The sequence below is a fragment of the Talpa occidentalis genome, unplaced genomic scaffold, assembly GCF_014898055.3.
Source record: "Talpa occidentalis isolate TD23 unplaced genomic scaffold, MPIMG_talOcc4v2.1 talOcc4.9, whole genome shotgun sequence".
In the NCBI taxonomy this organism is placed as follows: Eukaryota; Metazoa; Chordata; class Mammalia; order Eulipotyphla; family Talpidae; genus Talpa; species Talpa occidentalis.
The window spans coordinates 60,291,729-60,306,878 of NW_023605305.1; the positions used below are offsets into that span (position 1 = coordinate 60,291,729).

Here is a 15,150-nt window from a genome sequence, read left to right on the forward strand (position 1 = left end):
TAGGTTTTAGTTTAAAATTAAAATTGCGCACAATTAAGTACATGTCTTTAAACTTCAAACTGCTTCTTTCTTGAAAGTATAATTGATGAAGCCTGGGGAGGGAGAAGGCCAAGGCCATTACTACATTATTGTGTATGTTGGGATTTTGCTACAAGTGGTTCTTGACTTGAGAGTCCACCATAGGGACAAAGACTTATAGATAAATTCTAGCTCAAATAAGATGATACCAGGAGGTGCGGCCAGGTAAGTTTGTAAACTTATATTTCATTCTTGGAAAGGAGATAGAAGAAAGTAATCCCTTCTCACCATACTTTCAACGGTTTGTCCAAACTCCACTCTCCAAGAATTCTAATAACCCTGCCACATTCTTCCACAAACCAAAATTTCATGAGCTGAAATATATTTGTCTCTATAATCCTGACATTGCCTTAATTACTTTATTCTTGTCCATGAGCTGTGGCAGATTCCCACAAGTCTCTCAAACACTTGAATTTTTTTTCATGTTAGCACTTGCTTTCCAGCATCAGCCCATAAACCTCATGTCTATGGGAGGAGCCAAAGAAAAGGTGTCGCGAGCAGCACAAACATTAAAATCTAGTCTTCCTTTAAGGTCAGTGTGCTCTTACACAAGGCCTTCTTCCCTTGAAGAACTAACCATCACTCCCAAGCCCTGGCATTTGCTGGACTTCACAGTCTTGTTGTTAATCAACTCAAAGTCAGTGTCAACAGGTGAAATTGCAAAGTGTTGGCTCTGTTGGCATCATTGTAAGAGTTACCTTCCCCACAGTAAGATGTTTTCTAGACAAAAAAAATAACCATTTCCAGAGAATAAAAAGTGGCATTAAGAACTTCTGACTACTCATATGCAGAAGTAAAGATTTTAATAAGGCAGAGCTCTAATAGACAAAAAAGTGGAAGAGAAAAAAATATTGCACTTAAAAAACCCTCCCATAAGGGTAAATGGAACTTGAATTGTTTGCATTGTCAACTACTATGTACTTTGCTTCCTCAGAAATTCAAAACCACAATACATAACACCATTATAGCCTGCTTACCTAAAGCTGAGAAATCTATCTTAATGGTCCACAGCTATAATTTATAAATCATGCATGAAGTCAGACCTGCTATTTATGAAAGCCTAGAAGTTTGGGGTTATGGAATTTATTTTAACAGAGACAAAAGGCAAGGGGAGTTTGGCAATAGCTTTCAAACCTTTCAGAGGTAGAGCCTTTTCTAAATAATAAGACTTTGACTCAAAGCAAGCTAAGGTTTTCAAAACATAGCACACATTTGTAACATCACCAAGTCACAAATGAAAGAACGTGGACATGTTAAATGACAATAAACATAACACTGCATGGTGACTCACAGAACACCAGTATTTTTACAGTATTGTACAAAGTAACTTCATGCTACACTAGATTTCCAAGGTGGCTGATACATTCTATTTCATCTGAATTACGAGGATCTTCAGGGGGGAGATCAAATTCCAATGTCTTTCGGAAAACAGATGAAAAAAACTGAGAGTCTAAGGTCTTTTTAAACTTTTATTTAGATCAATGGGAGCTACTTACAGACCTTTCTTGCTCATAGGCCTTGGCTTATATTCGAGACCAAGGGTTGGCAAACATTGTCTGTAAAGGTCAGAGAATAAATAGTTTAGGCTTTGCAGGCCTCATGGTTTCTGTTGCAATTACTCAACTTTGCTACTCTAGTGAAGGAACAGCCATAGATATTACATAACCAGTGAGCATGGCTGTATTCCAATAAAATTTTATTTTCAAAACAGGCAGAAGGCTGGATTTGACTTGTGGGCCATAATCTGCTGGCTCCTGGGCTAGGCCTACAAAAAACCTGTCCAATCTCCAAATATCTGTCACGCTCTGCTTGTGAGCTGAGCACCGACAATCACTTGTCCTTTCCTCTTCTTCCCTGCCAAACACTGTCCTTGTTCTAGGTGTTTTTGAGTACCCTCACCTTTTTGAAGCTTTCCAAAGCAATCGTCTTTCCTTTTATATTTCCATTCACTATGCACTATAACTATCTTTTTTTCTTTACTGGATCCACTTTCATCACTCCCTTCCCCACTATAGGTCTCTGATCATCCTCCCTTCACCATTATTCCATAATTTAACATGCTGTAGTCTCTGCTGGTTTCCCACACCTGTGTATATATCATTTCAAGTTAAACATATGAAAAAAGGAAAGTGGTATAATATGGGGACCACTGGCTTTGGAATCAGGCATGGATTTAAATTCAAAGATTTATTTATTTTGTACAAGATCTGGGGTGTAGGCCAGAGGTATGGGGGTGTAAGAGGATTCACCAGAGACAAAGTGGGGTCAGAATAGGCAGATTTACTGAAATACACTGCTGAAGGAAGCAGTGGGTGAGACAGGAGAGGTCTGCTGTGTCATGCAGGTCAGCTCTCTGGCCAGGGATCGAACTCAGGCTGCAGAGGTGATAGAACTCAGGCTGCTGAGACTTAACTTATAGGCCATCAGGGAAGCCCTGGATTTAAATTCACCAACTATGCTTCAAGTCTCTGCTCTTCTCTCAGACTCAGTTTTACAATCTGTATAATTGTGCTAATAATACCTCATAAATTTATTTTGAGGATTGAATGAGACTATATATAAGGCACATGGCATAGTTCCTGATTGTATGGTTAAGTGATCAATAAATATTTTACTGCTAATATTATTATAGGTAAGGAAAGAAGTGGGATGGAACAAATTGAAATTTGCTCCCATGGGACAGGATCTGTTCTGATTGTTGAATACACAGGAGGAAGGGAAGGTTAGAGAAGAGTAAGAGGTACCTGGTGCCTATCTGTCTCTCGGACAATGAGCACTTGAATATGGGTGAAAGAGTATGTATTATTAGTATGGACATGACATGTAGGCCTTGAAAAAAAGTCTATAATCAATAAAATGTTAAACCAAGGCAACTATAGCAACAACCTTGATCTAAGAGCCATAGAGACAATGCCATATAAAGTTTCTTTTTGACCAAGTATACTTTGAATTTCTACTTTGCTTTAGTCTTAGACTCTGACAATCTAGCAATTTCGAACTACACAGTTGTCTTCTCTAGACACTATTTTTCATTTGGACCTACAGTCCCTGAGTGTCCATACCGATAGCCCCTTCCCCCTATTCTATGTTGACCCCAGTATCCAGGCACACTCTCACCTAACCAGATTCAGAGTATGGCCTCCCCAAACCTGGATACTATGGATATATTACCATTTCCCTTGAAAGGCCCACCATATTAGTTATTGGTGATTGCTTATAATAGATCTACATATTGACTGCTAAAAAAGTTTTTTTTTTTTTTTTTTTTTAAAAAAAAAAAAGATCTGGGGTCCATTTAAGGGCCATTTTGTAAGATAAAGGGATAAAGGGACTGGGTTTTAGTTTGGTGCCTGCCACTACCTGGCTTATAAATGTGGGTAACTTCTTTGTCCTCCAGTTCCTCATTTGCAAGATGAGGAGGAGTGTGAACTAAATAATCACTGAATTACCTTGGTTTAGCAATTCAGTCTCAGAGATAACATTTACCAATAGCTTAGTACAATTTATCCACAGTAATACATTTAAATCTAAAATATCTGAAACAAGGGAGCATGTGGTTTTTAAAAAGAAATTAATTTGTAAATGTTTCTGGGATATTGAGTTCTAGGGTATAACTAGACTTAGTTTTGAAGACACTCTAGCTTTGAAAATGCTGTAACATGGGTTGCCCCCACTATCTAAAAGTAAATTATTCCTACTTTATATGATTTGTAAGGTTATATTTTGGATCCAGGAATGCCATACCATTAATTTATTTGGAGAAAATTTTCAGTGTTCCAAGACCCAAAAAATAACCTTTTAAATCATACCTAATAGAAAAGTTCTACTTTCAGATAAGTGAGGTAAATAAACCTGTATTTAGAGTTTTAAAAACTCTGAGTGAGACAGTGTTCCAGACTTTGGCTACTTGTGGAGCCTCTTCTCTGACTATATCACATTTGTACACAAATTGCCCAAGCCACATGATGGCTACTATGAAAAGCATTCCAATACCACTCAACAGCTATGATTATTGTACTATAAAGACTGACTGTTTAATAAGCAAAGTCAACAAGCCTCCAGTTCCATGAAGGGAACTTGATTTTCTATGTAATATGCAAGCAATGCAATGGGACAAGAGATGAAGAATAAAAGACAAGCCAACATTTAAGAAAAGGCAACCACCTTAAGTTGGATCACAGAGATTAACAGAAATGAGGCAGGAATCCTCTAATGACCTGTTAGAAATTCACAGGATCACAAATTACTGTCCTGAGAAAGAGAATTTTAAAAGTAAGGTACTTGGAGGTGCTTTAGCCTCTTGGAGGATAACCAAATGCTGAGATCTGTGTTCTTTGCAAGTTCTTTGCCTCCATGTTAACAAAAAAAAAAAAAAAAAAAAAGTGAAAAACAAGAAAATAAACAGCCACCCCCCCCCACCATGACAAACTTAGTGATGAGCTGATCAGCAGCATAGCCCTTCCCTCCCCCATCCCAGCCACACACACTAAGCCAAAGTTTCAGGTTTAAATTGCAGTTTAAGTCTCTATTTCTGAGTGATTACTACACGGTAGGTTTCAAAGTGTCCCCTTGAATTCAAGCATCTTCCTGAATCCACCCCATAGGATTTAAGGATCTATTTATTATTCTGTTGGTAGATTTCACACAAGGAAGAGAAGGAAGTATGAGAAGAATCAGCTCTGTTGTCTAAGTCAGCTCCGTTTTTAAGTTTTTACCCCAGGTTGGGCAACACCCAGCTCTGTAGCAGCCTCCTATGTGCCTTATCTTTCTCTTCTGCAGAACAGACAACATATGTCCACAAAAGGTTTTAGAGGTGGGCTACTCTGGGTTTGAATCATTCACTCCCTGTGTTAATTTAGGCAAAGTTACTTGACATTTCTGAGCCTGCATTTCTTTGCCTGTGATTGGGTAAAATAGCATGAATTTACAAGATTTTTCCGCAGATCGGAATTACTGTATGTAGGTGCCTAGTAAATAGTGAGCTTACTCATTTAAAAAGAAGCTGTTGAGAATCTATAATGTGCCAGACAGTATGCTAGACTCTGGGTTATTATCATGCTAGAAGTGTGTTTTTAGAATAAACTCAGATAAATAAAAAATAACCAGGACCAATGTGGCAACAATAGATAAATGGGAATTGAATTGAAGACGGTTGTTTTTAACTGTCTTCATGGACCTAGAGGTCCATGGCTGGGCCAATGTCACTTTTCCAAGACCCGATTTGACTTGAGCTTGGCAAGCTCTCACTGCAGAAATAAGTCGCATGGCCAGTGAGTGAGCTGAGCCCACTGGCCAGCATGCAGGCAGCTTTGCTGCTTCTCCTGTGGACGGTGCTCACGCTCGCCTGCCCAGCACTCCTGCAGCCTTTCTTTTGGGTAACTGGCCTTCCCCAGGCCCAGCCTGCAAGGTGAGGGTGGACTTAACCCTCCCCCTGCTCTGTGAGCAAGTAACCCAGACCACAGGAATGAGAAGCCCCATTATCTTTTATATGTATGAATTGTTTTAAAAGTGAGCAAGTGGACAAAATTAAACAAATCAGAGCCATAAGCAAGGAGGAACAGGAGCTTTCTTAGATCTATTGTAAGAAAGCAGTTCTCTTTCTTTTGGAATTGAGTGGGAATTAAGTCTGTAGCGACTCAGTCATTAATGCCCCAATCTGAAGAGATTGGGGAGAACAGCAGAGCCGAGAGAAAGAGACACACAGATTTCTGAAGGCATCAACTGAGCATTTGGATCCAGCTCTACCTGAAGGTATAAACACCCAGATTTTTTCACTTACATGAACCAATCCATTGTTTTCTATTGGGGAAGTGCAGGGGTGGTCACTTGAAACTGGATTCCTTTCACTAGTGAGAATATCCCACTTGAAAGTATCCTCATTAACATGACCTTATTAATCCTGTTCATTACTGGGAATGCAAAAATTTAATGCATCTTATTATGATACTCAGGAATTTGGAGATTTAGGAAGATCTAGAGATTTTCCGCAGAGATGCCAAGATTTTCTGAATTTACACTACATGCAATAGAAAGGACCTACAAATAGGCATAACTCAAACCTTCATAAATACTTTAAACATCTGTTATATTATCCCTTTCTTCAATTCCCTTCTCATTCACCTCATCATAGTAATAATTATTTGCCTAATGTCTCTCCATTCTGTAGCTAGTAGGGGCAGGACTGGCCTATCGGGTTTGTTCATTAGGACTTAGCACCGTGCTTAGCACATGGTAAGTGCTCAATAATTATTTGATGTGTTGAATCCTGTAAACAACAAGGTGTTTATCTCTTTAGCAAGAACCATGACTGAATGAAGTGGCCCACAGTGCAGCCTCTACCAGGGCAAAAGAGAGAAGGGTTCCTGTGCCCCTCTGCCTCCTAACTGTCCACCCCGAGCCTCCATGTGCAAGAGTGGTGTGTTGGGGTAACTGAGTTGGCTCACTTCACTGAGACCACATCCCCTCTTCCAGGCATAGGTGACTACTCTGAGAGGAGAAATGAACACTCCTTCTGGGCCTACAAGAGTGGAGACAGCTGTGTTTAGGAGTGGGGCATGGATGGACTGAGCATTCTTTCAAGAGAACCACATAAGAAGGAATCAGCAACAGCTCCCATGTAGTCACATACTACACACCAAGTCCTTTTTATATGTCATTTCTCCCCCACTGGGCCTCCTCTTAACATCTTCAAGTTTTGTACAGATGGGAAACCGAGGTCTGCAGAGGATCAGGGACTTGCACACGCTGACGCAGATCCCAAGGGGCTGGCCAGGACTTGAATTCTACTCTGGCTGACTCCAGAGTTCTGCTCTTTTCACTATACTCTGCTACTTCCATTTGAATTATTTCTCAGAGGTCACATGGTTTATTTCTTTTGAGAATGTTTTGTTCATGGTTTTGTTCATGGTCCCTTGTTATTGTAATACAACCTGGAGACTCTGACGGGTTCTGCACACAAGAAAAAGGAATAGCTTGGAAGAAGGCAACTGCCACTTAATAGGAAGAAATGGCAAATGACAAATGTGAATGTGCTGTGGCAATGTACACTTTAAGAACATTCCGCACAGGTGAGTGATTCCATATACTAGTTTCAACAATACCAAGGATTCGGCATGAAATAGTGACTCCGGTGACACTCCAACCACTTTAAGAGGATCTTACATTCTCATTTCAAATATCAGCGCTCACCCCCCTTTCTGACATGGATGATAAGCTGATACTACATAAACATTGTTAAAGCTACAGTTCCAAGCTATGGTAATTCATTTAACTTTAACATGATTTATGGTTCTGTCAATAGGGGAGGTTGAAACCCCACACTGAAGCTTAAATGTGAGCTTTATATTTAAAACAGCAATTGTGTGTGGTGTGTGTGTGTGTGTGTGTGTGTGTGTGAGAGAGAGAGAGAGAGAGAGAGAGAGAGAGAGAGAGAGAGAGAGACAAACAGAGGCAGAGGCAGAGACAGACAGACAGACACATTCCATCTGGGAGAGCTACAAGTCCAGTCTTGACTTTTTAATTCTACTCTGAAAAAAGGAAAATAAAGAATGAATTTAAACAAAGAATCCACATCATATTGAGCTAAATCAGAAAGAAAGTACTGCTGGGAATGTACCTGAATATGTGATATATAGTACAAGTGGTAGCTGAAAGTCTTTATCAATGAGTTTCTAAGAAACCATGCTCAGAGCCACTGCCTTCACCATGCATGTGTGTGTGTGTGTGTGTGTGTGTGTGTGTGTGTGTGTGTGTGTGAGAGAGAGAGAGAGAGAGAGAGAGAGAGAGAGAGAGAGAGAGAGAGCTGGAGAGAGAGAAAGGGGCACGGGATTCCAAGGGAGAGCAGCTTCTTTTGTCAAGATGAGTTTAAATCTAGGACCACGTGGTTAATCATCCTATTCTTCTCCCTGGCACTCACCCTGGAGGCATTTTGCTTCTTTAAGAGATTAGGGAGCCAATTGGTGTGACTGTTCTAACCTGTCCTCCTTGGGACAACATATTAACAGGATTCCACTGCAGAAGAGCTCTCTTTAGAAGTTTGCTGTGGGGATGACAAATTAACCCAGCAGGGCGTCCCACACATCTATCTCAGTACAAATTATTAGTGTAATAGAGCTTTTAGTTATGCATTTATCTAGTAATTATTGAACAGTTACACAAAACCAAGCTGAGCAGCCATGGCCCCTTTATGAGGTTCTCTCGGTGGGTGGTCTTACAGTTAATTTAGGATAGTTCTCCACTAAGCAGTTCACTTGCAGACAAATTAGCTAAACAGCCTTCTCCTTTAAATATTTTCCATGTCACAGTGAAACTCTTTACAATACAATAAAGGTACAGTTTTAATTACACGCTTCCTGACTTTTGTTTAGTTGTAGTTTTAAAACATTCGCTGGCACTGTTTTTTCCTTTGGCTGGGCAGTAATAGCTGGTTGTAAGTATCTGGCTAATGAATTTAATAATTTCCTGAACTGGGACTTAAAGCCTTTTGCTAAAAAGCGCTGCTTTTCCTCTTTACTATCCAGTTACTTCAAATCCCTTCGATAATGTTTCCCATTAAGCTGGGCGCTGACACTTGAGCTGACCCTGACCAATGTTCACAAGACCTCTTCTCTTTACAGTGCTTTTCAAAGGTGGTACTTGCTGGGTCCATGACACCTGCACTTAAAAATCAATTCTGGCAATTCTTATTGTAGAAAGACAACGTAACCTATTCGCAAATGACGTACTGCAACAGTAAGTACACACCTTGCGTCTGCTGGCGGATTGTTTCAGCACCTTGTTAGCAACAGGTACTTAATTGCTTCTCATTTTCTGAGATGATTCAATTGCACTAAACCAGGAGAGACAAATTAGATTCTGCTCCATTGAAAGGAGCACCAGCATGTTTTACAACTAAGTTAAAAGCTTCCCAAAGAGGCAAAGGAGTTTGTGGGCATGATACGAGAAAGTTAACAAACCTACCCTTTAGGTTTGGGGGCTGATGCCAAGAGAGGTGTCCAGGGAATATTCCTTTTTGAGGGTCCCTCATTTAAAAAACCTACTGAGAGAAGTTTATAAAGGGGCCATGGCTATTCAGGCAAATAGGGGACGAAATCACTTTGAACTTGGATTTCTCTTACTGCCTATCAAGGTGGAAGCTCTTAATTAAAACTAAACAAATACATGTTGAGCACTGGTTTACCATGCAATGCATTTCCCTAAATGCTGCAAAACACACACACACCTGAATATTACATGATTATTATAACGCATGGGACAGATAGAACCCCCTATTACCTTCCATCAAATTCATGCACTCAATCATTTAGTCAATGTATGTTTACTGAGTGTTGTCCTAAAGCCAGGTCCAAGGCTGGCAAGGAAGGAAAAATAAAGATGTGGTCCTTGCGCTACTGGGCCCTGATATCTAGGGCTCTACTTCTCCTCTTTTCTCCTTCCTTGTTCCTCTAGTATCATCTATGAAACCACACTCCTCCAACCTTTCCTGGTGACCTCAACTTCTAGAAGGTCAACTTACTTATATATTTTTCTGGGCCAGACTAGGAGATATTAACTACAGACCCTAAGATGTTTCATCACGAAGTGTAGGATCCCTGTTTGGGCCATGAAGCTCATGGACTGAAAGAGGTTTATAGGACGTATAAACTTCTGACACCCTCTCTAAACAGAAACTGGCATGATTCTCTGAAAGCTGTGCAGTAAATCTTTGGTTTATATGGCTATTGTTTTAGTATATCCTATGCATATTTTCAGAATCAGGGTAATCTTACTTTGAAACTCTCTCCGTATATAAATATTTTTGGACTCATCCAAAAGTGGGGGGGTCACCTCATGCTCCCATTCTGTAGATCTTAATTCTTCACTACTTAAGTTATCAACAGCATATCTTTGCTGTTGCTTTGTTTTGCAGGTTTAAAACTAGAAGGTGCTCTGAGGACAGGGTTCATTTTTCTTGCTTGGGTGCATGCAGTAGCAAATGCATTGATAGTTCTTTCCTGGGATGCCCTCGAGCACCCTGTCTACTCAGGTCACAGTACCTCAACTGCTAGTTTTCTCATCCTGTCATGCACTGGAAGGTTAGCACTCTGGGGCCAGAATCTAAGCTTCTCTTGTCACTCTATTCAGCAACTAGTAGCGTACCTCATACATTATGAGGACTTGATAAATATTTGTGGAAAAGGTGAATGTGTCCTCAGGCAGTAATGGGAGTCTGCAAGCTCAGTTCAATATTGAAAAGAGGCAAATGAAGCTCAAAAATTGTATGTGAAGTGACTCACACTTAATAGAAACCCTGTGTTTACCAGCAGCAAGGCTTCATGGGCTAATAAAAAAGGTCAAGTGACTTAATAATGGCTGTTATTTAAAAAATAACATGGGCTGTGTCATACTATTGAAGGATCTAAATGACTGGTACGCCTTTGGCTGCTAAAAAAAAAATTAGAAAACAAACTATTTTTTTTAAAGATTTATTTATTTATTTATACAAGCACTGGGTACAGTCAGAAGCGTGGGAGGGTGAAAAAATTCACCAGAGTCAGAGTGGGGAACAGAGCAGGCAGACTGACGAAGTACACTGCTGAGAGGAGCAGTGGGCGGCAGGAGAGGTCTGCACGCCATGTGGGACCCTCACCCGGTGCCCGGGGATGGAACTGGCGCTGCAGAGACTGCAGGCAGCTTCGCAACCCAGCGCTTAACCGCTGCGCCACCGGGGAGGCCCGAAAACAAACTATTTAAATAAATGAAACTTATTTGTTCCAGCAAGAGAGAAAAAGGCAGACACTACTGATATGTTGAAAAAGGCACTGTGCTGGAGACTTGATTTCTGGTCTTGGCTCTAGCCAGCTCAGATTTCTCATCTGTACAACAACTTGAAATATTTTGTTAACTATTAACCAGCATATTTCTGCCCAATTTACCTATATGTAAAGCCATAATTTTATACAGTAGCAATATGCTTAGCTAAAAATCTAGATATTTCCAGCATCCCTTGCAGTTAGAGGTGATTATGTAGACATGTTGTTTAAGACTCTACAAAAGGTGGCAGAATGAGTTGACAGACACTACTTGCCTTTTCCCTTCCTTCTGCTTTGAATGCAGGTGCATGGCAGGAGTGCAGTGGTCATATTGTGACCAGGAGGTCTCACCATGAAGAGGTACATATTGTGATGACAACACTCCTGATTCAAATACTTGTTTATACAGTTTCTGTTACTTGCAGCCCACACATTCTTAGCTGATACAGAGAACAAAGTAGGCCAGAAGATTCATTGAGCACTTCTGTGAAATCTTGTGCCTTCAGATAAAGCTCACTAGGTGCATATTTGCCAATTATCTCTGCCTCCCAATAAGGATAGTGCAGGTCCTGTCCCATTTCTAAATCCTTAAAGAACAGAGTTGCTTTACTTAGAGCTGAACATTTAAATTAAGAATTGTTCATCATGTTATTTTTGAAAACAACACAGACTTCCGGGAGAAAATTAAGTTTCAAGAAACTGTAAAATATTACCAATGATTACTGCAGATGATTCTCAAATGGAGTCAGGCCCTTTAACCCATAAGTTAAATTTATAGCTCTTTGAAAAGGTAAAAGGAAGAACAAAGTTTAAAGATAAATTGTCATGATTAAATATTTTACTATGGTTAAAATTTTAAGTGCTAGTAAAGGAAAGTCTTTCAAAGTCCAATCTTTACTCTAAAAGTATACAGTAATTGTAATAGCGTATAACTATGTAGAAATGCCTTTACTGAAACTTAATATCTTCCTTGCTTCCCAGGATATGCCAAAATACTTTAACCCCTTTACCTAATTTCAATAATGTAGGTGGCAAAGTTTTATTCCCATGATACAGATGGCCAAACTGAGGCCACAAGGTTATTTATCAAAGGCACAAAGAAAGCCCGTAACAGAGAGGGGGTTTAGTTTTAAGAAGCTGTATGTCTTACCTTCACAATATAAATAGGAAAGTGATTAGAAAAGTATAAACCAAGAAAAACCAGAGCTTTCAATATAATCATGCAAAAGTTTCCCTTGGATGACAGGCTATGGTTCTTCTCCATCTGGGACATTCTTTTTTAAAGAAGTTCTGCACAAACTATTACACATATGTCTTCTGAAGCAATGAGAAGCCATCAGTTTTGAGGAGGAGGTGAAAGTCTTTTGTATACATTTATGTACAATTTGAGTACTTTTTATTCATTCAATCAGTATTTGGGCATAAAACGGTGTGAGGTACAATGAAGACATCAAAAAGGATAAGTTAGAGCTTTTCCTTTTGGTGGTTTCATTCTAGGCAAGTAACAAGACATGACTTTCACTAACACAGCAAGATAGCATGGGTGGATGAAATTTGCAGACATGTAAGGCTACACAAATTTAGGGAGACAGATGAGGAGGCTTCATGTAGAAAGTAGTGCTTGAGTTGGACTTGGGAATGGGTAAAATGTTGATAGGTGAAGGCAGTAGTGACTGCGAGAGATTTTCAAAGCCTGGATGAAAATGGTAATTTAATTGCATTACTGAGTAAATACTCTGACTCCAATTACTGTGCGAATTACTACAAATACATGATTTTATTTATTCCTTATAAGGAGATGGGTAAAGATTATGATCTCCAATTTATAAATAAATTACCTATAGCTCAGAGAAATAAAGAAATGTGCCAGGTACACACAATTTGTAAATGTAGTAGAGACAGGATTCACCACATTAGCCCATCTGACTCCCAAGATTTTATGCTTCACTACTAATAAATACTCTGCTGTCTCCCTTCAAGGTCTGATTTTTTTTTCTACCTTTCCTTTACAATCTTCAAAGAAAGGGCTCCTTTGAGAAAAGTGGCCACCAAATTTCTAAATAGTTTATATTTGTGTAAAATATAGGGCCATAATTTTTTCAGTGAAGTGACCTTGCTATGCTGTAATTCAATATTTGCTGTAGTTAAAATATCACCTTTGGCCTGGACATTGAAATATGTTACACGGTTATTGCTTACTAAGTAGTGTTTGTCTAGTCAAGTTATTCCCAGAAGAAATTTGAAGAAATTTTAAGGAAGGCAGAAGACTTGCAACCTGGTGTTAAGAGGCGAATATGCCCTATGACCCCAAGCGAGAGTACAGCAGACAGTTTCCCTTTCCCTCTTCCTTTGCTCCTTTCCCCAGGTACCTGATTATCAAAGAATTAGCTCTCTTTTCTTCCAAGCCCATTGGAAGTTTGATAGTCTTTGTGGGTTCTCTAATGATGTACCATTTCAGGTTGTGGCAACTCTCCACAACAAAAGAACATGTGAGATTGAATTCTTCATGCACACAGGTCACATTTATTTCACACAGCCTCCCTCAGTCAGACTCTTTCTCCTTAAATATAACCTCATCTCCCCAACACATGAACTTATTGTCTCGAATGTGCTATCGTTCCAAGTATTAGTTTTCCAATTGGTTCAGAGAGGATGAAAGGGAATATGGTACCTATATAGCAAAGTTTCTTAAGACGTGGAATGCCAACCTTTGAAAAATATCTCAACCAAAGAATGTCTTATGTTATCTTTGCTCAACTCTATGATTCTTACCACTAAGATGCCAATGAAGAGTTTCATCTCGACTATCCATTTCCCTTCACCAGGCCACTAAAGGGGACAGGGTGTGGGAAGAGTGGGTACCTGAGTAGACTTTCCAGAAAGGAGAACCGAGGATGCTGGGCACCATCTTGTATTCTAGTAAAAACAAAGAACCTTTGGTACTCCATGACTTTTCAACTAGGCATCTTTCTCATTCATTTCCTCAAACTGTTTCATGAATATGAATAGATAAAAACTCATTGTTTTGTAAGCTAAGAAGATCCACTCTGGTTCAACCCAGTGTGAGTCATTTTAGCAAATGTGCTTAGTCGATTAGCATGAAGAAGGTCCCAATCACATACCCATGGATAAATGCTAAGATAGTTATAATAATTTCTAGAACTATGGATTTAAAGGCAAAATACAAATAAGGACACATAATATCTATTGAATAAATAGGCACATTGCTATATGTTCCTCGAGAGTCTCTAAAAACATTGTTTTATTGCAGTTACTATGTAAGAACACAAGGTTGGGAGAGAAAGTTCATGAAACAGTTGTATTGTCTCATTTTATTGGTGAGGGTATCATAAAACCCAGGTCAGTAGAAATGTTAAGCAGTAGCTTACTCTGCCATCCTGATTGCTAGCTTGTTGTTTTTCCTTATTACTTTGCTACACAATGGATCTTTCCTTTGCTTGGAGTGTTCCTGTATTCATATAAGCATCTTCTAAGGTCTGACATGAATATTATCTACTCTTTGGAGCCTCTTACTTGATATAGAGTGATAAACAATAGCACATTCCATATCATCTGTTAAATGCTTATTTTCTCTTCTGTACTTCTCCTGCATTAGATTGTATGCTCTATGAGGACAGGAACCATTAATTACCTGTGTCTATATGGTGACTCAGTAAACTCTTGTTAAATGAAAGAGTGAAAGTCCACAGTCTACTTTTTTGAGGTCCCGCAGAAATTGCTGCTTTTAACATTCATTTCAGATATAGAATAGGTTAACCTGATCATAGAAAAGACGAGAAACAGCATATACCTTACCTCCCTGAGACCAAAAATATGGCTTAGATATGAATCTGGTTTCAAATTTCTTATTTCCCACCATAGATTTTTAATGAATGCTGACTATGAGGATAGATCATAATACTACCCCCATTTAAAAAGTCTTATTCTAGGGTTGTATAATCCAATTCAGATGCAAGGTTTTCAAATTATATCTATTGCCTCTCTGATTATTCTGATTATACCACACATGTGAAACAATGTGGGATCTTACAAAAAAGTTGTGCCAGCAATGCCAAGATGTTTCAAGATGGAACAAGGGGGTTTTCATAATTGTGGACATATATGTGGCTTCCACGCAATAGTCAGAGTACTTATGTTTTCCTCTATGAGTTTTCTGCATGTGCACTGGACAGCTGTCTCAACTGCCAGGTCTCCCTTATATGCACACAGAGTATTCATGAAGGGCTTCAGATTTGTGGGACTAACATTGGGATTAATGTAA

The 15,150-nt window shown here is 39.3% G+C and overlaps 1 protein-coding gene across 4 annotated transcripts in view; it reads right to left on the bottom strand.

Annotated features, from left to right (window-relative positions):
• NFIA (nuclear factor I A) overlaps positions 1-15,150 on the bottom strand; it is a 365,327-nt gene that overhangs the window by 62,627 nt on the left and 287,550 nt on the right. The gene's annotated exons all lie outside the window — the stretch shown is intronic.